This window comes from Ursus americanus, chromosome 4 (genome assembly GCF_024610735.1).
Source record: "Ursus americanus isolate L20-20 chromosome 4, mUrsAme1.1.p, whole genome shotgun sequence".
NCBI lineage: Eukaryota > Metazoa > Chordata > Mammalia > Carnivora > Ursidae > Ursus > Ursus americanus.
In genome coordinates, this window is record NC_142130.1 from 25699138 (window position 1) to 25725224 (window position 26087).

The window sequence follows — 26087 nt, forward strand, 5'->3', positions numbered from 1 at the left end:
ATGTGCTCTCTTCTCTCACCCCCTAAATTCTTACCTGCATTTTCCACTTTGCAACCCAATCTGAAGTCAAAAGGGAACTATGCCCAGGTGATAAAGTCTGAGATATCAATTTCCCAAGGCTCAGAATAGGGCAGAGAGCTGAAGAGAATGAATTGGGCATAATAACAGAAGGCAAAGTGTCACAAGCATATAACCCAAGCTCTTAGATTCTCCTCTCCTCCAACTCAACTGCCAGCATTACCTTTCCAACATTTTAAATCACTTCTACTGTATTGATCTCCAATCTGCTCCCACTGCACAAAAGTTGGTAACTGTAAACTCACAGTTACTGAGAAGAGTCAGACATCTTCCCTCCTGTTCTTTATATCCATTGTTCCATGTTCTAGATGGAAGATCTTCTACTCTTCTGTTTGAATATGCCCATTCATTTTCCACCAATACCATTGATTCTTTGGATTAAATGTTTGCTATTTCTTTCACTGTTAGTTCTCTGACAAGGTTTGGAGTATCTGGCTGATGGTTCAATTTGCCATGTTCCTTTAGTTACATGTGGAATGGAACACTGGTCTTTGTATACCCCACAGAAGTCTGCAAAGACCAATGTGATTCAATACGCATCTGCTCATCACCTACTGTCAGGCTATGTTCTTAAAGGAAAGAGGAAATTTCAAAGGCCCGAATCAGGTGCCTCATTGCAAAACCTGTGCACATGAAATGTTTCTAAATTATATCTTGCCTCTGAGGAGCTATAAAAATTTTGGTTTACATTATTTCAGGTATCTTTCTATCACTGTAGAGAGGTAGAAACCAGCAACTAATATTATGCCAGATTTTACCCAGGGACTGCAAGGTAACAACTAGTACCATCTTGCTAAGGTCATTAAATGGGAGAATAGCCCTGAGTTCCATGTCTTGCTCATTCTCTATTTTGGTCGACTGTTGTTCCGAAAACTGAGTTGCAGAAAGAAAAGTTAAGTACATTTTATTTGGGGGTGGGGGGAGAAGAGAGAGATTACACTGTAGTTGTTCACATCTTCATCCCTATAGCTTCTGGAAGCTTGTACCTCGATTTCTCTGGCACTAAAGTAGAGAGAATATTAACACCTACTTTCTTCACATAGCCTAAAAATTGACTAGTATGTGTTTTGAAAAGCCCAAAATATTCTCTCTCTCTCTCTCTTTTTTTTAAAGATTTTATTTATTTATTTGAGAAAGTGACAGAGACAGCGGAAGCAGTGGGGAGGGGCAGAGAGAGAGGGAGATGCAGGTTTCCCGGTGAGCAGGGAGCCTGAAGTGGGGCTCCATCCTGGGGCCCTGGGATCATGACCTGAGCTGAAGGCAGATGCTTAACCCACGAGCCACCCAGGCACCCTGAGGCAAATATATTCTTTAAATTACCTGAAAGATACAATTCATCATGTCAATAACATGATGCACTCGAAATCTTAGTGATAGAAGCCTTTAGAGAAGTTTTGATCCAGTTGTCCTCAAATTTTAGCATCCACACCAGCATCACCTGAAGGCTTCAGAAACTAGATTTCAGGCTCCACCCCCAGCATTTCTGATTCACTTGGTAAAGCGTGAGGCCTGAGAATTTGCATTTTTAGCAAGTTCCGAAGTGATGCTGAGTCTGCTGGTCTGAGAATCATACTTCGAGAACCACTGATCTTGTCCATCCCTTTATTTTAATGATGAGATCACTGAAGCACAGAGTGATAAAGAAACCTGCCAAAGGAGACAGGATCCTGACCAAAAGCTGAGTCTCGCATTTTTCATTTCAAGGCTCCCTCCATAATAAAACCGCTGCTCCACCTTCCCCCAAACCTACCCCAAATAAACATACAATCTACGAAAGACTAAGGTTTTGCTACACAATAGTGGCTTCAGGGTAAGTCCCCTTTGAACCAGCTCTCAGCCAACAAGCCTCTCTTAAATAAGAAAGCCTGGAACCAACACCGGTCCCCTTTCCAGCATTAGGAAAGGGTGACGGCGACTTAGTTTACTCCTGTCCAACGCCAGATGTCTGAGAACTGCCTGAAACTTTGAGACATTCCCCTGGTCTCTGCGTATTTCTGTTCTCTCCATCTGTAAAACGGGGTCATCCGTATTGTACCTCCTGTGCAGATCTGTGTGCCGTGAGGTTTAGCGGGGAAGTGGCTGCAAAACATGTTGCAGATGGATGTGTTATGGAGGAAGGCTTAATATCAAAGCGAGATGTCATTTTCTTTCACTCTGCATCTGTAGTTTGTAAAACAAATGCTTCTAAATTCACAGTATTTTTCTCACATGTACTATTTTTTCCAGAGTGATATTTTCCCCAAGACTCATGCTGACTTAAGCTTCTGGAACCTTGTGGGTGGATCTGCTAAATTAAAGACTTGTATTTAATTTTTCTGCATAACACTGGTGGGCCGAAGGCAGCTCAGTGGCTGAGGAGAGTGGGGAAGACTTCTGGTCCTGAGGGCCATCAGTAGGACTCTGTGGGCTGGGGGTCTGTGAATCCAATCAAATATGAGGTGATTTCTTTACCAAAATGGATAAACAGGAACATTGCTGGCATCCTGGGAAAACCTCAAGCACAGTAAAATATAAGGCTGGCCAGCTAGATTATAAAGGGACAAATAAATAGATAGGGTGATTGGTTGATTGATAGACAAAGATGAACGGGATAGATAGATAGATAGATGGATAAAGATACAGATACCGATATCAGGACCACAGTAACTTTTTAGAAAGAATTATGATAAAAATATATGCTGAATTTATATTGTGATGATTTGGATTTCAGTTCAGTTGTATTACATTGTATGTAATACTGGACATGGATCCGAGCTTCCATTTATTTATGTTTAAAAATGAACTAGTAACATCTCTCTTACCTACTAGTAAGCCTGTTATAAGGATCCAATGAGATAATGCAAATAAAATCTCTTTATAAAGTATGATCCATATGTAAGCTATTTGTACCAAAATTCTATGTTCTTTACCCTACATCAATTTTCTACATAGAGAAAAAACTTGGTAGTTGTAGCAAAGATGATTGAAACTAAGGGGTGAACTGAATTTCAACATGGATATATTGGACATGTGTGTGAGGGGCACATATATGTGTATGTGCTTGTGTGTGTATATGTACATGTATATGTGTAGCTGTAGTTCAAAAGTAATCTCTAGCCAGAGAAGCTTGTGTGGAGATCTTATCTAAGGAAATCAAAAGAGGAAAGGATGGTCTGTTAAGGGTGGAAGTAGACCTAGTAAGTACATCTCTCTGGCGCTCAAAACTGAGCTACTTAGACCCTTCGTTGGTCTAAGCTTTAGGAAAGGTTGACTGTGACAGTTTACTCCTGTCTAGGAGTAATTCAGGATTACAGGCTGAAAGAAGTTAGCATTTTAAGTAATAGGGCATCTTCTGTGATGGGTCTTCGAATATGTGTTATTGATTCCCAAGAACAAACATGGGCTCTCAGTCATTTGTATAACCCAGTTTTCACTCTAGCTTTATTTACCACTGAGTAAATCCCAAGAATTTCACCAGAAACATATTTTCACACAGAAATATACAGCTCTATACAAAAGCTCAAGTACATTAAGACAACCAAAAGACCTGATAATACTGCTCTCTGGTAGTTAAGAAATTGCTATGATCTTGGGGCATCTGGGTGGCACAGCGGTGAAGCGTCTGCCTTTGGCTCATGGCGTGATCCTGGCATTAGGGGATCGAGCCCCACATCAGGCTCCTCCTCTGGGAGCCTGCTTCTTCCTCTCCCACTCCCCCTGCTTGTGTTTCCTATCTCGCTGGCTGTCTCTCTCTGTCAAATAAAAAATAAAATCTTAAAAAAAAAACAAAACAAAAGAAATTGCTATGATCTTGTCTGCATTTATGTTTATTTACAGCTGCCTATAACCCCTCCCTTCACATTCTAGGCAACAGCAGACCTGAACAAATGCAGTGGTCAAGTGGGAGGAACAGACCTCGCTTAGCCTGATAAATTATCTTAGAGTCAAATTCCTCATCTACAGTCTGAGGTTAATAATGCCCATCGCAAGTGTTATCAAGAATTAAATGACCACAGCCCACGGAAGTCACCTGGCAAAAGCTACATGCTCAGTGCCAGCATTTCTTCTGGCCTTGAGCTTCAGCGGAAGCATTTCATTTAGAGCTGGAAGCTTCTTCTCACCCAGAACAGTGAGGTAGAGCGGTGATTAGATAGAAAACACGGAATTCATCACATGCAGGTGAACTGAGTTGGTCTAGATGGTGAAAATGAAGCTGTGGATGAAGAAAGGCTTTGTTTTCTGCTAAGAGGATAGTAGTGATGTGGAATTTCATTTCTCTTTTTTTTGTTTCCTTCCCAGGAAGTTCTGGGTAGAAAGATAGGAAAGCACATGCTTTTTAGCAACAACCCCAATATTCAAAACTATCAAACCGTTCACTTAGGAGCTGGAAGCTTTTCTGAGGCAATTCAGGTATTAGTATAAGAATCTCCAAACACACTTGACTGAACAATAAACAAATACGTTAAGGAATTCTTCCGTATTCAGTATCCTGTCTTCATTGATAAATAGCTATACCTCCCAGGGGATGGAGAATTTTATAATACATCTTAAGAAATCAAAATTCTTTGTATAGGCAGGGACCCATAAAATTATGTGACTGAAGCCCTGCAGTATTGCTGATTATAATTGGGCCCCACAAGCGACAGCTGTGTACCACACCTACAATATAGTAGTAGCAGTATGTAGTCAGAGTGGCCACAGTATTGCCATGGTTCATGACGTCACAAGGTCTGAGAGCCATTGCGTTGAAGCAGTATGGCATTCAGAATGCCTACAGCTCCACCTTAGTGCTAGCATTGGTCTCAAAAGGCCCATCCATGGAACTCAGTCTAGCAGAAGAGAAGAAAGTAGAGCCAGGTCCCTGGTCTAAATTCTCCAGCCTACTTTGGGATGCATCTTCTTTCCACATCTTCCTTATGATCTTTGTGAGCCAAGAAATTAATTTGCCCTAAGCAACATTTTAGAACTGCGGTACTTACATTTTTTGAAGAGTAGAATCCATTTCTTTTTCAAAATAAATCTGCAGAAAAATCAGAATATCAAAAGGGGATGATGAGTTCTAACATGGAACCAGGTTCTACGGAGCAGACCTGCAGGAGCGTCTGAGGCTTCTCGAGGGAGATACACATATGAAGACATTGGTTTAATGAATGTAGCTAAAGATATTAGAAGCAAATAAAGAGACTCTGGGAACACCTGAAGATATTCCATCCTTATTTCTTCTTGAATTAGTTGAATCCATGGGTGGATTAAAAAAATTTTTATTTTTAGGAAATTGGAGGCTTTAGCTTTAGGGATACTTGGTGCTTTGACCTGGGGACCTTATATGATACTTAATAAATCAATATGATACAAAGCATTTTGAACACTAAGACTGTATTTCTCCCCTCCATGCCCGTTAAGTGACTTTCTGGTCCTATTTATCTCCCCTCAAGGATCCACTTGTTTCCCAGATTCTATATAAGAACTTTCTTCTACTCCAAAAGTTGGTAACGCTGGGAGAGTTGTCTGAAATTCTAAACCAACTGTCTTGGTCAGTCCAGTGCCTTGCTCCTCGCTCTTTTTCTCCTTTCTCTTCTCTATTCATCCTCCTATTTTGTTTCCTCATCCCTGGATCCAGAAATGCATGTATCTATGTGTATTTTTCTTTGGGATTAAACTGAAGACAGAAAAAAAAATCTTAGAAATCTCTCAATTCTTCTGGGTGCTTGTTTGGAAGTAGTTCAAACACTTACCTTCAAGGTCACTAGCAAAATGATATCTTTTATCATAGGCTCCTCCTTTTGACAGACCTCCCATCAAAGGTTAAATCATTCAGCCTTACAATAAACCATATCAACAATCTTTTCCTCTACTTCTGCCTTTCCTGAGGTTTACGCTCTCAATAAAAGGCACACACACCAAAAAACTAATAATAATAATAACATCATTCATTAAATAATGTTTAATTAATTAACCTTTCGAAAATTGAATATAGTGCTTTCTCATGGTTTCATGTTTCACTCTCTAAGAACTATGTATCTATTTCCAGTGGTAGCATACTACTTACACATACAATAAAGTTAATGAATTCTTAGGTCCATTTCATTGAAAGAATCTTCGTACCTATGCATGTATCTCTATCTACCTATTTGTCTACCTATCTAACTCTGTAGCTATCTATAATGTTAAAAAAGTAAGATGGAATCTTGTGATTTTTGTTTCAGGAGTCTAGGTAAATTATTTTAAAGTTTGATTTTGGTAGTCTGGTAGGAGCTGCCATCTCTCCATACCTATTGAATGAGAAGCTCAAGCTTGGAGACTAAAAGTTAATTCCTTATGAGCCTTTTTGTAATCATTAGAGCTGTTTACTGAATTTCTAGACACATAGTATAATTGTATTTCTTCTTTATTCTCTTGAAATAAGACATGCCTTTTTGACTAGCCTTGGCCAATGGAATATGATCATATTGATGTATGATATATGTCACCTCCAGGCAAAAGCCTTTACAAATTGGCACCTGACTCATCATGTTCCCTTCTGTTTGCTATGGTAACTGCTGATGTTTTGGGAAGCAAAGGCACTGTCAGCTTGGGTACTTGAGTCAGAATGATGTAGAGAAGAACCTTCAGTAAATTCACAGTGGACTTGCATTACAAATGAAAGATAACTTTTTGCTGTTTTCAGTCACTGAAATTTGGAATTATTTGTACAGAAGCACAAGCTAGCTTATCTTGGTTACATAATCGGACAAATTATTCACCTGTTACCAAATCTGTTGAACTTCTATGCAGTCCTTTTTAGTCTTGATTTGTGTTGGGTGGTTAACAATGAGTAAGACAAAAGGGAACAGAGAGGGAGGCAAACCATAAGAGACTCTTAACTCTAGGAAACAAACTGAGGGTGGCTGGAGGGGAGGTGGGTGGGAAGATGGGGTAATTGGGTGATGGGCATTAAGGAGGGCATTTGGTATAATGAACATTGGGTGTTATATACAATTGATGAATAACTAAATTCTACCCTTGAAACTAATAATACACTAATGTTAACTAAATTGAATTTAAATAAAAAAAAATTTTAAACGAGTAAGACAGATCTTGTGCCCCCCAAGCCTTATAGAGAAAGTAGGACATGTACCAAAAGCTGTGAAACAAGGCAGCATATATTAAGAGTCCTAAAGCAGGGACAAGGTGCTAGGAAATTTTCATAATGATTACTTCCTGTTGGAATATTACAGAAGCTCCCAAGAGGATTTGACCATGAAACAAGCCTTAAAGTATGAATAGGATTTGGATGTACAGAGATAGTAGTGATGGAGTCCCACAGTATGATGTAGGATGAAGAGTCCGAAAGCAAGGAGGGCATGCTCCAGATGGGTAGGTGGCATTACCCAGCCTGCTGAAGTGATCTATCTATCTATTGATGCCTTGGGGTTGGATTCCCTGGAGGATAGGAGCCAACCTCACATTTTGGATAAGGAAGTCTGCTCCTTGAAACAAATCAGGTTCTGCTGCATTCTGAGTGACAGAGGCACCCACATATGCAGGTCTGTCTTCCTCTGGTGAGTGGGCGAGACATTTCACCCAGTGTGACACAGATCCAAGACAATTTATTTCAAACCAAGTGGCTGCATACATATATATACATATATTTAAAGAATTGCAGTCAAGTTGGTTTCCTCTTCATCAGTTTAGGGTCTAATTTAGTATTGTTTTTATCACTCAGTATAAATTCTCTGTCATTTCCCTTCCCAAAGCCAGAACTGAGCACTTTTATTTGGTCTTCTTTCCTTCTTTCCATCTGTCATGCATTTACTAATAGTCCACTAATGCCAGGTATCATGCTTTTTCTATAAGATTTTCTCTATTTCTTGTTGCACTTAGCAGTTTCTACTTTGTGTCATGCCTAGCTTAGAGGATAATATTCATGTCTTATTCATCTTCCTATTTCCTTTCCATTTACTACGCCCATCCAACTTAGACATTTCCTGTGTATACTCAATATTTGCTGAATGACTGGGTTTTCCTCTTCTTTTCCTCAGGCACAGACTGCCTTCACCCTTCACCCCCGTTCTATCTGAAGGCAGCTTTGACCACTTTTGACCATAGTGGGACCCCATTTGTTATAGATCTTTCCTTCCTCTTGTTAACCAGGGGCCCCAGCCATTCCATTTCAGCTGTGCAAACCAAGAGTCCGATCACAAGGCTGCCAGGATATTTGTGGTTAAACCACTCGACCACCTTGAGATTGTAACTCTGTGTTATGGTTTGAGGGAGTGTGTGTGGGTTGGGATTGATTTGATTTAGACCACTTTTTTCTTTTCTTCCCCCTTCCCCCCCCCCCTTTTTTTCAAGAGCTGTAATAGGATAGCATGCTTTGGGTTCACACTGGTAAAATGAAGCCAGCAGCTCTGAGGATTGGTTTTGTTTGCACTCCACCACTGCTTGATATGAAACTGGTGCCCAAGCAAGGTGAGAGGCCATGGAAGCATTCTATTTGAAGAGGGGGTAACTTCCTTTCTGGCATTCAAGTTGAATGTAATCTGAAGAGTCCTCTAAATAATGGTGAGAAGAAGGGGGAGTTGTCTTCTTTTAGATTTCATGTTTGCCCCAGGACATGAAGATTTCCTGTTAGAAGCAGTTCTGGTGGAAAAAGTAGAGTGGCTATGTAAAAGGTGTATCTGGAATCCAGCTGCAGTCAATAGGTTCTGATTTCTCAATAATGCCTTTAGTTTCTTGGGCTTAAATTTATTGACTCAGTCTTGTTGTGAAACAACTCTTTGTCTCTTTCTGCCTTTGACATCGCCTTCTTTTAATTGAGAAGTTGTTAAAGATATGTGTATGCTATCCTTTAAATGGAAAGCTGCTGATTTGCCATCGATGATAACTTCTGGCAGTATGAATAGATGTACATTTAAATATTCACAAACTCTTATTTTGTAAGACTAATGACTGGATTTAGTCATGAAATCAGTCTAGTGGAACAGAGTAAGCTTATGGCAAATCCTTAAAATTTTAAAGCTGGAAAGGGCTTTAGAGGTCACCACGTTCAACCCTTTTACAGATGAATAAAATACCATTCCAGATGAAGAAATTACCCTCCTAAAACAGCATAGTTATTCAACAACAAAGCCAGAAAAGCCATAGATAGAAATAAATGTGTTCTATTTTTCAAGACTATCAAGATTAGGGAGTCAAAGAAAGACAGAGGAACTGTTCTAGATTGAAAGAAACTTTAAAAAAAAAAAGACTAAAGGTAACATGTAATCCTAGTTTGGATCTTTTTGCAATAAAGAAATTGCTGGAGCAATTGGCTGTAAGGTGAATAGGATTTGACGATTACATGTCATAATGAATAAATGTTCATTTCCAAATTTTAACGACTATGCCATGGTTATACATGTATATGTAACATTTTTGTCTGCGTTATAAGCTAAAGTATTCAGGGGGTAGTGTGACCTTATGTGAGCAACAGCCTTTCTAATCATTCAGGGGGAAAAACTTTTGAATTACATTTGCAAATTTTAAGTTTGAAATTATTTTTTAAAAAATAACAAACAGGAAAAAAAAAGGAAAATGCTTTCTATTTTTTAAAAGATGTATTTAATTAAGGGTGCCTGGGTGGATCTGTTTGTTAAACATTTGCCTTTGGCTCAGGTCATGATCTCAGGGTCCTGGGATCAAATCGCGCATCGGACTCCCTGCTCAGTGGGCAGTCTGCTTCTCTTTCTCCCTCTGCCCCTCCCACTGCTCATTCTCTCTCTCTCACCCTCTCTGTCTCTCCCAAATAAATAAATAAAATCTCTTTAAAAAAAAAGATTTATTTGATTTATTTGAGAGAGAGAGAGTGCATGCACATGTACAAACGGTGGGGAGGGGCAGAGAGAAAGGATCTTAAGCAGACTCCGCACTGAGCATAGAGCCTAACCTGGGGCTCAGTCTCACAACCCTGAGATCATAACCTGAGCCGAAATCAAGAGTGGCATGCTCCACCAACTGAGCCAGCTAGGCGTCCCAGAAAGTGCTTTATAAAGATGAATTCCCCTCTTTGAACAATAGAGAAAGATGTGTCAAAAGACCCCTTGGGGTTGCCCACTCTATCTGGGCCCTTTGAATTCCCCTATTTGCAACTTTCCATCTACAGCAGTTAGAGAATCAAAGTTTCCTTCTACAAGATAATAATCTCGGATGGAGACCTTTCCCCTTCTCCTCTCTTTGGCATCTCTCATCCGCAAGGGAGTAACAGCTCATTAAGATACACCTTACACAGATCAAAAGCTCTTTTATAAAGTATACCAATGCTATTGGTTCTTACGCTCTTATGTCTCCTTCAATCTAGTGTAGTCCCTCCTTCCATATTCTGTTGTTGTTGTTTTTTTTTTTTTAAGTTTTATTAAAGTAATCCCTACACCCCATGTGAGGCTCAAACTCACGACACAGAGACCAAGAGTCTCAGGCTCTTCCAACCAAGCCAACCAGGTGCCCCTCCCATATTCTGTTTTTGTACCATTTCATTGGAAAAAATCCAGGTCAGTTCTGCAGAATGTCCCTCATTCTGGATTTGTTTGCCTTGTTTCACATGGGCTCACTTAACATGTTCCTCTGTCTTGTTGCCTCTGAAGATATTAGTGATATGATACCCAACTCTTATGGTACAAAGCTTATTCAGTAACTCCAGCTTGGTTTGGTAATTCAGTGGACAGGCATTTTAAAGTTCTATCCTGATTCTAGCTTAGAACAACTGTCTTCCACAATATAATTTGATGGAAAGGATAAGAATATTATTTTAGAATTCTTTAAGTCCCATAAGTCACTTAAAATTAATGCCTTAGTGGGATGGACTACTGTGATAGCAGCATTGTTTTCCAATCTTGTTACTCCTCCACATAAAAAGAGAACACCTAGAGAGCAAAAGCAAAGCAAACAGTGAAAACCCCAAAAAACCATGAACAACATACAATTAAACCAGGTGACAGAGAAACTCTACAAATGCCAAAATGTATCAACAGCCAACCAACATATAAACCTCTGAGTGGGTGAAAACAGAGGGAATCTATCTGACATATGTAAAAAGAAGAAAATTCCCCCCAAAGACTATGAGTATTCACTGTAAATTACTGCAGGCTGATTTGAAAACAGCACTGAAACTGGGAAGGGTTTGCCTAGTGCAATAAGGGGTGTAGGCAAGGAGACTGTGCTAAGGAGGGTCAGAAGAGATTGGAGCAGCCAAGCACCCCATGAATTTGTGAACAAGCCAGGCATCCTTTCCAGGATAGAACTTTACCTAAGAGACAGGGGGAATGACAGAGAATAAATGACAATCAAAACTGAGCAAGATAGGGACAGGAGAGACATAGAATAAAAAGAAGCAGATAAATGTGGGGAGGGAATCAGAACGGGGAAGTCCCAGGAGCATGCCAATAATAGTTTTCAAGCACTGCAAGAAAACAATAGAAAATCTGACCGACATCAAACATTTTGACAGCAATGCCTTATGCCAAAAGAAAATGAGGTAGCATATTTATGATACTCAAGAAAATGTAAGCCAAGGATTTTATGTCTGGCACAACTGACTGTAACTTCAAAAAGGCAAACACAAAGTTGTCCATTATTTAAGAACTCCGAAAGTATTTTTCCCATGGACACCTGAGGAATTGCTAGAGAACAAACTTCAGAAAGTCAAAATGATTAGAAACATTGTCATAAGTTCTGGGGTTGACTATTAAATAGTTACCAGGAGAACTAAGAATAAATGAGTTGAACAGAGAGCATTTGGTAGGTAATGGTCATGTGTTCAGACAAAGTAGATATGGAACAACCATTAAAAATGGGAGAGAATGGGGAAGAGCATAGGCAAAACATGTTTACCTGTCCTCAGTAATTACATTGGTGGCATAGCATTAGTATTGTTATTCTGAGACTGTTATACATGTAATGAAGGAAAAAAGAGATGAATAACGGTGGGATAAACTATTTCTGTCAGCTCCTATGTCATTGAGAAGATTCTCCTTTTGGAAAGAAGGAGGCATAGATGTAATATAAAAGAGGATACAAGTAAAAATTTTGTAATCCTGAATTTGAGTTGCAAATATCAGTATGATCTCATGATGTCATTTGTTTTAAATACAGGTATGTTTTCTAGTTCTTTCCATTGAAGAGACCTAGAAACAATGCCCAAATGAAATAGTATTGAACATTACTATTACCCAGATTGTGATGCTGAAATACAATTTCCCTCTAAAAGAAACCGGGAATTTTTAGAGAAATGAGTAATTCCAGGTCTGGGGCAAGAAATGCAGAAGATGAGCTTGGAATATTCTGTCATAGCAAAAAAGTCAGATCATGTCAAAATCAGGGTTAGAATTACCAGGGATAGCATTTGGGTCTAATAACTCCAAAATGAGGGATAGAATACTCAAGGACAGAATTGGGTCTAATAACTCCAGTCCTCTAAACATCTTCTATGTACCATATTTAGCTACTACATTGGGACCATGAACTTCCTCTCTAGGACTTGCCTAGATTACATACAAGTCTTTGTTTAGAGGATCTTTCAGTTTCTAACCTCTCTGGTTCATAGTTATGGCTAATTTTATGGCAAGGACACCTGTTCCTTGGGCTCTGGACTCTAATCCATTACAAGCTCCCTTCATATTAGCAGCAGTAATGTCCAGCCCCTATCTGCTTGGGATGGATCCAAACAGGTGTCTTAGAAGCAAAAGTCCCCTAATCACATTACAAAATGCTTTGCCATGTGGTAATGTCCATTAATGAAATCCTTCTTGACTTGGTGCATGATAGATGCCAAGGGAAGATCTCTTTCAATAGGAGATTTGAAAAGCCATTCTTGTTTCTTTTTTTGTTTTGTTTTGTTTACTTTTGCATTAATCAATAAATTAATTTAATAAACTTGATTCAGCACCTACCATGAGCCAGAGCCTACCGTCGGAGGCTCTGAAGAGACAGCAAAAATCAAAACAGATGTGATACTGCTCTGAGAAGTTGACAATCTCTTCATCCCGACCATCATAGGGAAGCCTGTAAGGTGAGAAGAGTTTATCCAAGGCTGATGATATGCAGTGCTAGAAAGATCTATCGTGAGTCGCTTCGGAATATAGCTCCAAAGTTGGAACTACAGATTAGCAGCTTTTTCCTTGAGACAGGCAGAAAGATCTTATTTTCTGAAGGATCGTGACCCCCTCTCTCATGTGAAGGCATGGAGTAAACAACATGGATAGAAAGGAACCAGTTGCTCGTTGTATGCATTTTTAATCCTTTCATTATATTTAAAGATACACTAGACAAAATCAGTATATTTAGCGCATTGTAAGAGTGTCAAATTCCTGTAAATTGAGTCACATTTTAATAGGCTTTTGAACAACTGCCATGCTCATTCCACTCTGATGCTTTTGTTCCTGCTGGATCCCTAATGTGTAGTCATTTGACCTTCTGTATCTGTCCCAATCTGAGTCCTCACAGAGTGAGTTCTGACAGTTTTTATGCTCCACTCAAATCTTATGTTTCCTATATTTTAGTTTTGTGCCTTCAATTCAAGGTAAGAACATGAAGCATGTATGTGTCCATGGAGCTGGGCAGATAATACATGACAAAAAAATTGTTTAAGTAATGGTCAATTTGCTTAAGGAGGTCTTTTTAGAAATAATCTGACTTTGAGTCTTTTCATTAAAAAAAAAAGGAAAATATAAGTGTCTTCTTTAGTAGCTAATATTTAATTTTATGTCATGTTTGCTTAAAATGAGGAGTGCCAATTCCTTCATGCAAATTGTAAGCACAATACTTACACCCACCTATCACCCTTCTGTATTTTGTTAAACCATGTAAAAGATGTGTTAGTGTCACTCACATAAAAACCTCTTTCTTATTTCCTCCTGTTTTCTTTCATGATAAAGCAAGGATCTTGTTTGTTTCTTCTCTTTTTGCAGACAGCAGTAAATAAAAAAAAATAATAATAATCGGAAGGCTGTATCTTTTCTTATATTTACCCAGCTCTAGATCTTTTCACACACACACAAAAAAAGTTGTCTATATTGCTTAGAAATTGATGACCAAGTGTCTCACTTTTTTGTTGTCTGAAGGGATTACTAATTATTTTAACATCTTTTGAACAAGTCAGCCTTTATTTCAATACCTAGTAGTGTACTTTGGATGATGATGATGATGATAATGGGCCTTCTTTATTGAATAAGAAGAACAACTGTATCAATGAGGGTTTATAATAGCTTAAAGCCGGGTAAGATAAGTTTATCCTGTTCCATACCTGTGCTGAATTTAAGAAACTATGTCAGCTTGTAGAAAATAAATGAGAACCAAAATATAATGGTCATCTAGTGTTTGACCAACATTCCGCCCACCACTTCTGAAAATGCTTCTGGGAATGGTTTCTATTAAGAGATACAATTACATTTCCTTTTTTTCCCCCTTTAAGTGTAAGTTTGAGGCTTTGGCTAAATTAAAAAAAAAAAAAACATTGTTCTAGTTTCTTCCGATGTAATAGGATCTGTAATATAATATTCCTTGAGTACTAGGAAAGTATTATATCGTGTGATTGAAAGTTTACGTACTTGGTGTCACATTTTCTACGTCTGTTTGTAGCTAGCTCTTTTGTTCAGCATTATGACTGGTTATGTTTTAACAGTGAGGGCTTCCATATTGACTTAAGTCCCTTTGTCAAAGTCTGGGAGGCAGAGCACAATATCAAAAGTTGAAGCATTAATGGAGTCCTACTTTCCCTCCCCATTTGATTAGTCCCTGAGTGGAGTGACCAATTGGAAACTGATGTTTTAATGAGATTAGGGAAGTAGGCTCAGTGCCTCTGTGGTGGTAGAGCAGGGAAATGTGACCTAGGATTTGCCAACAGCTACATTTCTAATAAAATGGAGGGGTGTCATGAACTGAGCCAATAGGGCAGCGACTGGAAAGAGGAAAGGGTACTAGTGGTGCTCAAGTTCTTAGTTCCAGGACCTCATGTCTGAGGCTGCCTGCTTCTCCCACAGTTTGATGATGTGAGCAATACATGCTCCTTTTTATTCTGCTTGGGTTGTGTTGGGTTTCTGTCACTAACAATCAAATTTCTTGACTAATGAATAACATACGTTTTCCTTTCACTAGAGAGGAGAGACTGTGTGTGCACGAGTATTTGTTGAGGACCTAGTATGTGCTGGTCACTGTACAAAACACTATGTGCATTATTTCAGGTTATCCTTAAGCAGTGTTATGAGGTAAATATTTTTATCTAAGTTTAAGGAATTTGTAGCTGAGAAGCTGACACAGAGAATGGAAAGAATTTTCTTAAGCCAAACGACTAATACATGTCAGAGTGAGGATTCACATACAAGTTTTTCTAACTTTGGAATCTATGCTGTTTTGCTATTATATCATGATAATTGGAAGGTAAGCCAATATCAAATGTCAGTTGCTGGGGAAAGCAGTGTGATTTAGTGATATGTCCCTTACTCAGGGAATTGCATCCCCATTCTCTCCCTTACTGGTTATGTGACACTGGACAAGCAAAACTCTTCTTTGATTCTTTTCCTTGACTTATAGAACTTTATCTTATGCAAAGAATGTACTATGTATTCATCATTTGACTCATATAAATGATTATTTTCCAAACATGATATGGAGTTCCAGAGAGTTTTCCATAATCCCTGGCTCTGCATCCAGGGCCAACTATTTGCCATACAATGGAGAAGGGTTAATATTTGTATTTGTAGCCAAGAACAAAGATATACTAAAAGACCTAATCAGGGATTAGCCCCCCAAATCAAACTCGCAATTGATAGAGGACAGAATTCCTAATCAATAAATATTTACCTAAAGTATCAGCTACTGGTTAGCAGTGGGTTTTTGAAAACTTAGTGTTTTCAAAAGTTCTTTTGGTGTTAATAGGTTAAATACCAATAATCCCTTATTTAGGGTATGTCAAAAGTAATATGGTAGTGCCCATTATGAAATTATATGATATTGTTTGGTTATCTTATGGGTAAAAATAGACTTTTCAAAACATCATAACTTCTTACAGAAGATTCTGAGGCAAAATTTAACCTTTAGGACAAGTCTGGTCCCATCCAACAACGTAAGAAACGTCTCAAAGTATTTTTAACTCTTAAAGAGAAAACGAAGTCACAGGAACTGAAATGAAAAAAAAATTTTTTTTCAAAGAATTGCTGTTTGAGTATTTTGTAGGTGTAGTCAGGTTTTTCACACATCCCACACTCACCTAGAATTCAGGAGTGAATATTAATATTTATTCTTTTTTTTTCTACTATAAATACTGTGCTTCGAGGGTTTGGATTGGTTGAACTTTTACAGGTTCTCTTTTTAATCCATTTGAATATTTTGATCATGTCAGATTTTCTCCCACTGACATGATTGTGTTGACACGTACAAGCCTGTGCAAAGAAGAAAAGCATGAAGGTGGTTACACTCAAGCAACTGGCTAGTTACTTATTATGAAAACTGATGCATTGATTGAACTTTAAAGTTTAGCTTCTGTCTCTTCCCAGATTTGTGACAAAAAGCAAGAAATGTTTTTAAATGCCTATCACTTTCTATAGGAAAACAATGTCTTAGGTCAAAATTGCTACTGCCATCCCTTATGTGTAAAGAATCAACAGAATCTTACTAGGGAACATCACTCTCATCCTGTAGAGCTACACAGAAAAATAAATCCATGCTATTTTTAATTTATAAGGTATTTTTTCCCATATCTACTTGAATTCTCGAAGGTTTTCACTGGAGGGTTATTTTGCTATCCCAGATTCTTACTACCTGCTCACCAATGCTATAGATGAAACATTTCAACTCCACTCTCTCCTATCAGCACCTTTTTATTTATTCTGATTTTCCACTATAAATATTTGTCAAAAGAGAAAATCCAGAAAGGATGATAAGAGAATGGCCATGGCTGATTAGAATCTGAGGAAACAGAACAAAATTAAAACCTGGGTTTCCCATCATCTTTTATTTTGTACCCCGGAGGATGACACTTCAAAGATTGCTCTTTGGATAATATTTCCTGGAAAATAGACAGTGAGTTTTTTCACCTGTAATATTTCTTGTAAGACTTCAAAGAAGGATGCATTTCTGGAATGGAGGAATTTCTAGGCCATTGTTGCATGTCTATAAACACTGCAGCCCTCACATGTTCCTTGTTGTTTAGCTTTTAGACTGTTCTCAGTCTCCCTGGGCATCTTCCCCTGCTTGCTTCTTAAAATATTCTCAAGGGTTCTGTCTGTAGCACTTTTCTTAGTCTGTACACAAATTCAAAATTCCTTATGATTTCAATATGCTGTTGGCTCCAATATCTTTACTTTTGGCACTGATTTTTCCTTAGCTCCCGACCCATGTAACCAAATGCCTCCTGAAAGTTTTCCCTGTGGGGACCTCAAACTTAATATGCCTGAAAACTGAATTACCCTCTCTCTTGAAGCAGATGTAAATTGGAGTGACTGCCTGGCCCATGGCATTTCTTTTCACCTGAATGAACAAAGTCGATAGGTTGGGTTGGGCCAATCACATTCTGTTTTCCAGAGACTTGAAACCTGAATGGAGAAACTAAAAAATGTAAGTGGTTGGATCTCACTCACTTTGAGGCAGTTCCAAGAAAACAAACCCCTATTGCCAGGCAGGGAATCCAGAGCTATCCAAGTTCCTGCCAGAGTCTGTTTTTGTTCCTTATTAATATATCATTAAAGCCTTCTTCTCTTCATGCCTTCCTTATATTTAATAACCACACCCAGCTGCCAAGCTAGAACCTAGAAATCACACTACTCATCTTTCTCTCCCCACACAGTCATTTACTCAGGACAGAGATTGGGCATTTTAGGCAGAGGATATATTCTAACATCTGAAATCATCCATAGTCAAAACTTACACTGAAAATCCCATAATATTGGAGATTAGCTTTCTGTCTTTCAGTAGATCCAGTGCACTCACTTTTTCATCCAGAGCTGGAAAAGATTGCTGTTACTTTAATTAAATAGCAGATGAAGTAGTTAATTTGCATTTAGGGACTAAGTGTCTACAAACTTTAAAGCTTGGTAAGATGATCATAGAATCCAGGGCACTCAGGAACTGAAGCTGACCAAAGCAATAGCGGAGGCATGTCTCTCACTTCACGTTTATCACACAGACTTTCTCTTTCTTTCTGTAGGTCTTCTCAAATTCAGTGAGCATGTTATGGGACCCTGCTAGGCCTCCTACTTGTCTCAATCTCTTCATCCCCATATTAGCTATTTTGATCCAGCCTAAAAACTTTGTGATACAGGAATTATTTTCCCCATTTATACATGAGATATTGAAGACCCAAAGTTATCCAAGTTAACTCTCTGAAATTACACAGATAGGAAGAGGTAGAGCTGAGCTTCAAATCCAGAATTGGTGTGCAGTTTACACGGTATGATACGGAGCTACAGGGAATACAGAGAAGAGTTTTTATGACTAAGATGATCCAAAGTGACTTGATAGAAAAAATGACATTTGAGCTGGCCCTTAAAGAATGAGGACAGCATGTGACATGGAGAAAGAGAATTTTAAGTTAGGGGAAGATCATAAGCAATAACCTGGTGAGATGAGTTCAGAACATATTTGGGGAGAGGCAAGACTAGTCCAGGATTTTGTAAAAAGCACACATGCACAGAAGTAGGATAAAATAAGTCTGGAACATAAACTGAGAGTGGGAATTGGATGTCTTAATGAATAAATGAAAAAAAATGGGTGGACAGATGGAAGGATGGAGGAAGGAAGTAAAAAAGAAAGGGAGAGAGGGAACAGAGAAGGAAAGAAGAGAGAGAAGATGAGAAAAATGCACGTGTTCAGTAATGGGCAAAATGATTGTCTATTGTGTCTTGAGGATCTTACCATGACACGGAACTACCAAGATCTCGTTTCGACTAGTGGCAGTTTATCCACATTTTAAACAAAACCACACCAAGTAACTGTGGATGGGTACATTTAATAGAAGAGGATACAGTCTGAAAATATATATACTAACTTCAGGACAGTAGTTTCCTCTGCAGAGGAAAGGAGAGAGGACTGATCTTAAGTGGACTCATACGATTTCAATTTTAAATAAAAATGAGAGAGAAAGAGGAGAGAGAGAGAGATCTGAAACAAATATGAGAAAACCTTAACATTTGAGAATTCTGAATAGAAAGTACATGGATATTTCATATATTATACCCCTATTTTTCTGTGCATTTGAAATAATTACTAATAACAACAGAAATTAAAATAAACCAACTACATCATCTTACTGAAAACAGAAGGAAGAATAGAACTGAAAATTACAATAGAAAATCAGAGTGGGCAATGTTGAGGGGAACAAAGTAAACAACTCCATCATTTGGAGATGTATGGGAAGTTGGTAACATTCTTAACAGAAGAATGATGGGCCTCTTGGACTTTATTGTTATTGGAATCCTATGTGATAGGATAAGTTTGAAGAAATTAACTTAAGAAAAGATCAACATATTTTCCCTATCCTTTCCATTAAGGATTTTTCCAGAAGAGGAAATAAATAAACACTTTCAGATATACATTTACAAAGATAGTGAAGACCACAGGGAAATATGGTGAAGTAATTCTAGAAATTTTTGGTAGCATAAAACCTATGACCAAATGACCAAAAAGATGTGATCATACCACCTATATTATCCTTCTCTAATATTCTAAACTTAAATATTTAATAAACACCAAAGAGCATCAATAATAGAAAAATAAACCAGTGAGGCAATAAAAATTTCAAAGCCAGATATTTGCATATGTCAGATCTTGGTATATGACAGAACTGTCTTGGCATATCAGTAGGGAAATTAGACTCCCTTCAATAGATGGTAATGAATAAACAAGTTTACTATGAGAGAAATAAGTAAATGAATTTAATTCTCCACTTCAAATCATATATAAACTCTTCTTAAGTTGATTTAAAATTTAAATATTTGTGGCAGCACTTTAAAACTTACAGAAGAAAATAAAGGAAGATACATTAAATAAGACAAAAATTACAAACTATAGAGAAAAATATTGATATCTTTCATGACATTAAAGTGAATATTTCTCAGCTTTTGCCTTTTGCCAGAGTCTGAATTTCCTGTCTCATTTGTAACATCAACAGATAATATATATAAGACAGTGGCAATCAAGGCACTGGACATTAGGGAATGAAAGGCAGTGACCCCTGAGAGAGAAGAAATATATGAGGTGAGCCTTACAGTTACCCCAGTTTACTGCCTTGAGAGTTTCCAAGCTGGATTGCAGAACAGAGTATCCACACAGTTTAGAGGTGTCCCTGAGTTGAGCAGATGGAGCTGGGAGTCTGGGGAAGACAAGGAAGTTAGAGTTCACAGGGCAGAATACCAGCCAGGAGAGAGCTGCATGGAAAGAGAACTTTGGAGAGGTGCAGATGGTTCCCCTCAAGCATCCACCAGAGCTCTGATTAGCATATGCATGTAAGGAAACTTTTTGAAGCCATTGGGAAAAACTTCTGAAAGCATTACAGGGAAAAGTAATCAGAGCTTACACAGAGGGGTAGTGTCTGTTCCCAAAAGGCAGAATGCAAATCCTCATAATTCAGAAGGATACAAGACTACAAAGAAGGTCCTGCCTCAGTAGCTGGGAAATACAAAACTATCCAGTACCCAAACAAGGTAAAATTTATAATAAAAAAAGGACCACACAAGCAAAGAAGCAAGAAAATACAATCCAGAGAGAGGAGAAAATGAATCAAAACTCACCAAAAAGTGGCACGCATGATAGGATTATCATACAAAAAATATTAAAATAGTTATCAATATTTACTGCATTTCTCAGTAACTGATAAAAAGATAATCAGTAAGGATATGGAATGTTTGAATAACACTGTCAACCAACTTGACGTAAATAACATTTTTAGAACACTCCCGAAAGAACAGCAGAGCACATTTTTTTTCAAGTGTTATGGAGCATTTACCAAGATAGACCATATTCTGAGCCATAAAATAAGGATCAATAAATTTAAAGGATTCGAATCCTATAGGGTATGTTCTCTGATCAATAACAGAAAGAACTCTGGAAAAATCCCAAAATATGTGGAAACTAAATAATACACTTCTAAATAACCTGCGGGTTAAAGAATAAATCAAAAGGAAAATCGGAAGTATTTTGAACTAACTAAAATGAAATCGCAACATATCAAACTTTGTGAGATATCACTAAACTGTACTTGGTGCACAAATGTATATATATATTTTAAACGAAGAAAGGTCTCAAATCAGTGACCTCGGCATTAATCTTAAGAAACTAGAAAAAGAAGAGAAATTAAGGTTGAAGTAAGAAGAAAGGAGATAATAAAATTAGACAGAAATCAATGAAACAAAAATCAGAATACAATAGAGAAATTAATGAAACTGAAAGATGATTCTTGAATATCAGTGAAATGTATAAACCTTTAGCCAGACTGATCAGGAAAAAGGGAAAGAAAACACAAATTACCAATATCAGGAATGAGAGAGATTACATCAGTACAGCTCTGGCAGCCATTAAAAGGATGACAAGGATTTATTATAAACAACTTAAGCCAATAAATTCAACAACTTAGATGAAATTGACAAATTTCTTGAAAATATAAACTATCAAAGCTTACTCAAGGAGACATGCATAACCTGAATACATGATATAACCTGATATATATTCAATCATTATATATATATTCATGATATATATTTAATGAAAGAAATTCAATTTCTAGTGAAAACATGACCACAAGAAAAAAGAAAAAATGCATGCCAGGCCCAAATGCCTTCCCTGGTGAATTTTATCAAACACGTAAGAAATAAATAAGATGAATTCTATACAAACTCAGAAATTTGAAAGAAAAGGGAATATTTCCTAACCTATTCAATAAGACAGGCATTATTCTGATACCAAAGACAGAGATGTTACAAGAAAGAAAACTGTACACCAATATTCTCCCATGAAGATCGATGCAAAATTCTAAGCAATGTTGTTTTGCAAATCAAATCCAATGCAACGTAAAAAGGAAGATGCGTGGTGACAAAGAGGGATTTATATTCCAGAAATACAAGACTGGTTTATCAGTCACATAGCATAATTCATAATTCATCATATTAACTAACTAAAAAGAGAAAAACCAAGTGATCACCTTAATACATGCAGAGAAAGCAACGTCAAGAGTCAGTTTCAACTTCTGATTAAAAACTTGCAGCATTGAAGGAATAGAAGAGAACTTGCTAAAGGGCATCTAGGGAAACGTACAAGTAATATACTTAATGGTGAACAATTGAATGGTTTCCGTCTAAGAGTAGGAATAAAACAAGGATCTCTGTTCTCACCATTTCTATTCAACATTGTTCTAGAAGTTCTTGTCAGTGCTATCAAGACAAAACAGTAAGTCATCCAGATTACAAAGGAAGACGTAAAACTGTCTTTAATCACAAAAATACTTGGTAATTTATTTAGAATATTTTATGGAATATATAAAAAGCTGCTATATGAGCTTAGCAGTGTTGCAGGATACATGATAATATATAAAAATAAATAATTTAGTGAATATATATATATATTCTCTAATAATGGACAAACTGAAAATAAGAAAATTATAATAGCTTCAAAAGTGTTAAATACTTAAAGATAATTTTAACAAAAGATATGTAAGACCTATACACTGAAAACTACAAAAAGTTGCAGAGAGAAATTTAAAAAGACCTAAATATGTGGAAAGGTATACTATGTTCCATAGGTGATAAATCTCTATTTTGTCAAGATCTCAATTCTTTCCCGAATGATTATAGATTCTAATCAAAATCCTTGGAGAGTGGGATTTTTTAGAAATTGGAAAATGGAATTTAAAATTCATATGGAAATGCATAGGACGTATAATATCCAAAGTGACCATGAAGAAGGACATAAGTGACTATGAAAAAGAAGGACTAACACTACCTGATCTCAAGGTTTATTATAATGCTATAGCAATGGAAAAGCATATGGTATTGGCATAACCATAGACAAACAGATTGTCAGGCTGCCAGTTATCAAGGTGGCCAATTAGGACAATGAGACAAACTTGAAGTAACCATCGAGTTTGTATCCACTCTGTGTGACAGTGCATTGAGAGGCAAAGGAGAAAAGAGCTGGCTGTCCAGTGTCTGTTTTTCCCCGCAGATGGCACTGGGCATGGGTCAGATGATATGCAACGCAAAGGAGACGAATTGTATCACTGCTAAGGAGCTCTAAAGAAAGGCTCCTGCCTTTTGTAGGGACCTGGAGTAATCAGGGTTGGAAGGTAGGAAGGGCTGGAAATGGAAACATACTGAGTCAGAGTGAGGAAAAGTCCCCCAGCCAAAACTCCCCACACCTCCACACACTCCTCCATAAATAGGTCTCAGTGGAGGTGGAGTGGAGAAAAGTGTCTCAGTCCTGGCTCTGATAAGGAAGCCTTGGAATGGAAGTGCCAGGGCTGTAACGCAGATATGCGAATGAGTATGACTGGCCAGGAGAAAGGTGGGAGGGTTGTGTCCTTAACTGTAGTTCCTTCCAGAGACTATACTGAAGTGGCTGTACACCAAGCCTGATGCGGGGAGGACAGTCTCCCCCATAACGTGTGCTGCACAAAGCCTTGTAATTGCCTATGGTTGGGCCTGAATGATCACACATAGAATTTTGGCTGGGAGCTGTACTCCTCATACATCAGTGGAATAAAATAGAGATTCCAGAAACAGACCCACGCTCATACAGGCAATTGATTTTTGACAAAAGTGTAAAGGCAATTTAGTGGCAAAAGTATCTTTTCAAGAGAGAGTGTTGGAATAACTAGATATCCCTATGCAAAAAATAAACTTGGAGCCATACCTCACACAAAATACAAAAATTAAGTGGATCATAGACCTAAATATAAAATTTAAGTAATATCTACAAATCAAAATGTGTCTGTATATAATTGATATACTAACAATGACCATATGAATGGAAATCTTGTTAGGTAAAACCTAACCCTGTAAACCTTATGGAAAAACTTATAGGGAAAAATATTTGTTACCTTGGATTAAGCAAAGACTTCTTGGTTATCTCACTAAAGCACAACCCACCAGAAAACTGCAAAAACGGAGGTAAGTTAGACTTAAGCAGAATTAAAAACTTCAACCCTCGGAAAGACACAGGTAATAGTATAAAGTCAAGAAACAGATTGTGATAAAGTAATTCCAAATCATATATCTTTGGCAAAACATCTCTGGAAAATAGTTTAGCCGTTTCTTCAAGGTTTAATGATTTAAATGGCTGCCTATAAAGTAACCCAGTAATTCCGGTATTAGGTATTTATTCACCTATGAGACATGTAAGCATATGTTCATACAAACACTTGTCACAAAACTTCAAGTCAGCTTTATTTCTAATACTCAAAATTGTAAACAATTCAAATGTTCTTCGATATGTGAATGAAGAAAAGGTTAATTGTAGTATATCCATAAAATGGAATACTGTGCTGAAAAATAACTATTGATACGTTTGTAAACAACATGGATGGATCTCAAAAGAATTACGCTGAGTGAAAGAAAACAGATGAAAAAGAGTACATACCATATGATCATGTCTGTATAAGAATCTAGAAAGTGCAAACTCTACTATCAGAAAACAGACCAGTGGTTGCTTAGGGATGAGGGTTGAGGGCTATGGAAGGTGGGGCACGAGGGAGGGATTACAAGGGATCATGAGAAACTTTGGGGTCTGATAGAGATGTTTATTATATTGATTGTGGTGATAGTTTAACAGATGCCTATATATGTCAAAACTTAAACTGTACAATTTAAACATGTATAATTTATTGTATGTCAATTATACCACAATAAAGCTATTTAAAAATGATTTATTTCTGGCCATGAAAATGCATCCTTCTTTCTTGCAGATAATTATGGAGACGAGTCCTAAGCTTCACATGTTGTTGGATGGCAGAGAAATCAAGCTAATGACAGGTTATTCAGGGAATTCCCTGGGACCGATGACTTGAATGATAAATCTGGTCTTTACAAACCTTTCACAGGGTCTTGCTCTGGAGTACTCCTTTTTCTTCTTCAGATCACCTCTCCATGTCTCTAAAGCAGCAAAAGTAGGCAGTTACTGTTCACACTGTACCACTTAACTTCCAGCTTGGTCAGAGAAACTGCCTTCAGTTGCCTTCGGTAACAACAAGACTTTTCTGAAGACTTCGGGAAAATTGACATAAGCTGCGAAACAAAAATCTCCAAATCCAATACGAGATTACTATCAGTGGAGTGCCCGTGAAAAACAATTGTTAAATACTCAGCAATTTTACAAGCTAGTGGGTAAACACAGCTATTATTGAGATTGAACTATATACTTTTATGATGAAATTATATTAAAACAAAGATAATACTCAAAACTCATCACTTCCTACTTTACTACATTCACTATTATCTGTGTTCTTGAGGTTTACACATCCTTCCACGTCCATATTCAGTGACATCATGCTTATCCCTTGGAATCAGCTATGGTGGGAGTGTTTGCAAAGACTACAAACCAGGGCTTGATTTATTGTTTCGTTGATGGTTGAGAAGATGACAAAGAAAATGTTTGGGGCGCCTGGGTGGCACAGCGGTTAAGCGTCTGCCTTCGGCTCAGGGAGTGATCCCGGTGTTATGGGATCGAGCCCCACATCGGGCTCCTCCACTATGAACCTGCTTCTTCCTCTCCCACTCCCCCTACTGTGTTCCCTCTCTCGCTGGCTGTCTCTCTGTTAAATAAATAAATAAAATCTTAAAAAAAAAAAAAGAAAAATGTTAATGCAGGTTAAGGTAAAATTGTAGCGTATTTGTAGTCGTTATATTGTGAATAGTACAAAAGCTCCAGGAAATATTGTTCCATTATTTGAAACTATTACCCGATTCAGCAAGTAAATTGCTTTGGTTCACCGACATACCAAAGTTGTGAGAAATGTTTTTGTTGTTTCACATTTGTCTTACACATTAACATAAATAAAAATATCAACCAATATTCATGTTGAAACTATATTCATTCAT

The 26087-nt window shown here is 37.6% G+C and overlaps 1 long non-coding RNA gene across 1 annotated transcript in view; it reads left to right on the forward strand.

The window, feature by feature from the left end:
* The window catches only part of LOC148110223 (uncharacterized), a 71032-nt gene extending 45304 nt beyond the window's left edge, over positions 1–25728 (forward strand). The window contains exon 3 of the long non-coding RNA XR_015724095.1: positions 24956–25728. This is a non-coding gene — a long non-coding RNA (uncharacterized LOC148110223). The remainder of the gene's footprint in view (positions 1–24955) is intronic.
* The last annotated feature ends 359 nt before the right edge of the window (positions 25729–26087 follow it).